We start from the raw sequence: 2,850 nt of genomic DNA on the forward strand, positions 1-2,850 counted from the left end.
TTGATCCCTGGCCTTGCCCAGTGGGTTAAGGATCTGGCGTTGCTGTGAGCTGTGGTGTAGGTCACAGACACGGCTCGGATCTGGCGTGGCTGTGGCTGTGGCGTAGGCTGGCGGCTACAGCTCTGATTAGATTCCTAGCCTGGGAACGTCCATATGCCGTGGGTGTGGCCCTAGAAAAGGTAAAAAGACAAAAAATTAAAAAAAAAAGAAATAACCTTGAAGGACTTAAAGAGAATCCTCCAAAGTGTGATCCAGTGGTGGTGAGGAAGAGAAATTTAGGAGGCCCCAGACAGAGCTCTGAATACGACTGAAACCTTCCCTGGGGGAATCTCTCTCTTTTCATTCCTCTGACTGTGGCTTTGTGTGGAGAGGAAATCCTCAGTTTGGGGCCATCGTGACCATAACACAGTCTCAGATTCGTTCATCTCTTTCCAGAGAGAAAACGCTGGTCCCAGGCTCTGGATCTTGGCAGGCATCAGGATCTAGCTAAAATTTAATTATATTGTTTTCCATTTGGGGGTTTATGTTTTTTGGCTCTCTTCTATTTATGGTAGAACATACAGCTGTTCCATATAGAGGCATACATCCCCAGGCCCAGATGGTGCTCAGATACAGCAATAAACTGTGAAGGTATTCAAGAAAGGATGCAGTATAAAGACCAAGTATTACAGGCAGTGGTTCTTAACCTTGACAGCACATGGGAACCCCCAGGTACTTATCAAAATCCCAATGCCTGGTCCCTCCCCAGACCAATTCCATCAGAAACTCTGGGGATGGGACATAAATAGGGTATTTATTAAAATTGAAGTGCATAGCTTGAGAACCAGTGCTTTAAATGGCTCTGAGTATAAATGAGCTTGAACATTTCCATTACACCAAGGTGACAGGATCAGCATCTGAAACATGAATACATCTTTTCAGGGGCAAGGTCAACTGCAGTCTTAAAAGCTCAGTCCAAAGAATTATAAAATTTAAGAATTGGAGGGGATCTGAAAACACCAGGTCTAACCCTCATTTTATTTTTAAGGCCTCGAAAGGCTGAGAAACCTGCTGGGAATCACCCAGGGAGCTCAGGGCAAGGCTCCTTCCCCAGCATCATGCTGCCTCTCTGGTGGATGTAACTTCCCCAGCTGCAAATTGAGCTGGAAGAAATAATCTTTTTGAGGACTAAGCTAAAGTCACAAAACACTGAAAGTTTGGCTTCCAGAAAGTGGGTAGGAAGCCAAAAGGCACCATGGCCATTCCTCAAGGCATGTTTTGTAGTTGGAAAGTGCTAGATTAAAAAAACTGAACTATTTTGTGACTGTAGGACTTCTCAGGGCCTTCAATTTACTAATGGGCATAAGGAATCTTCAGGAGTAAAGGCAGTGCTTGTTTGCTCTTTTATTGAAAGATTTCATAGGACCAGCCTTTTTTGGGGAAATACTAGGTGGATGCAGTTTCCTAAAGTGCTGGCCTGCTCTTGATTCCTCTTACCCTTCCTTATCTTTCTTAGTAGCACTTATCATTTATAGATTGTTTGTTCCTGTCTCTTCCTCACTAGAATATAAGCTCCTAGAGGGGAGGTAGTTGGACTTCATGGCGGTATCCCAAGCACCTCCAGCAGTGCTTAAATATTTCATAAATATTTGTGAAAGGGGCTGAGTGGATAGTCTCTTAACACACAAGTAACCACGGGTAGTTATCTAGTGGACTCCTGCTGTTCGTGGTTGTAAGTCTCTCACCACAACGTTAGGCTGAATCGGAGAGTCTATATATTGCAGGGAATCAAACAGAGCCAAGTAGCCCTGGTGATGCTGGGCTAGAGGCCAGGCTCTGGCCCTGGTGACCTCTGAGGTCTTGGGTGTGTCAATTGACTTCTTTGGGCGCCATTTTCCTCATAGGGTAGCATGAATGAACTGGGTTAGACAGTCAACCCAAATATCCTTATCAGTTATTGTATGACAAGTGTTTAAAATAGGTGGTATAACCGGGGATTTTTCTATTTCTCTATTCTTCTATTCATGAAGATTTTGCTTCATGTAGTTTGACACTGTTATCAGGTGCATAAATATTTAAGGTTGTTTTACTTCCTCTTGGTAAATTAATCATTTTATCATTATGGAATAACCTTCTTTGTCCTTAGTAACATTCTCTGTCCTGAAATCTATTTTGTCCAATATTAATTTATCCACCCTGACTTTTTAAAAATTAGCTGTACCGCGGTACATTCTTTTCCATCATTCCCTTTGTTTTTAGCAATAAAGTATTTTTTATTGAAAGAGTTGATGTATAATATTATATAAAGTATAGGTGAACAATATAGTGATTCACAAATTTTAAAGGTTATACTCCACTTATAGTTTCTATAAAGTATGGGCTATACTCTCCATGTTGTACAGTATACTCTTGTAGCTTATTTTATACCTAATAACTTGTACCTCTTACTGACGTACCTATACATTGCCCCTCCTCTGTCCCCTCTCCCCTCTGAAAATCACTAGTTTGTTCTCTGTATCTGTGAGTATACTTTTTTGCTATATTCACTAGTTTGTTGTATTTTTTAGGTTCTGCATATAAGTGAAAACATACAGTATTTGTCTCTCTGTTTGACTTACTTCATTTAGCCAAATGACCTCCAAGTCCATCTGTGTTGTTGCACATGCCAAAATTTTGTTCCTTTTTTATGTCTGAGTAGTATTCCATTGTGTGTATACAGACACACATACACACACACACACCACATCTTTATCTATTCATCTGTTGATGGACATATATTGACAATTGTAAATAATGCTGCCATGAACATTGGGGTGCATGTACCTTTTAAAATTAGTGGTTTTGGTTTTTTTCAGATATATACCTTGCAGT

This window comes from Sus scrofa, chromosome 18 (genome assembly GCF_054392235.1).
Source record: "Sus scrofa isolate SSC_HxYL_T2T_F1_AM1 chromosome 18, Sscrofa_HxYL_maternal_Yorkshire_Landrace_v2.0, whole genome shotgun sequence".
NCBI classification, from domain to species: domain Eukaryota; kingdom Metazoa; phylum Chordata; class Mammalia; order Artiodactyla; family Suidae; genus Sus; species Sus scrofa.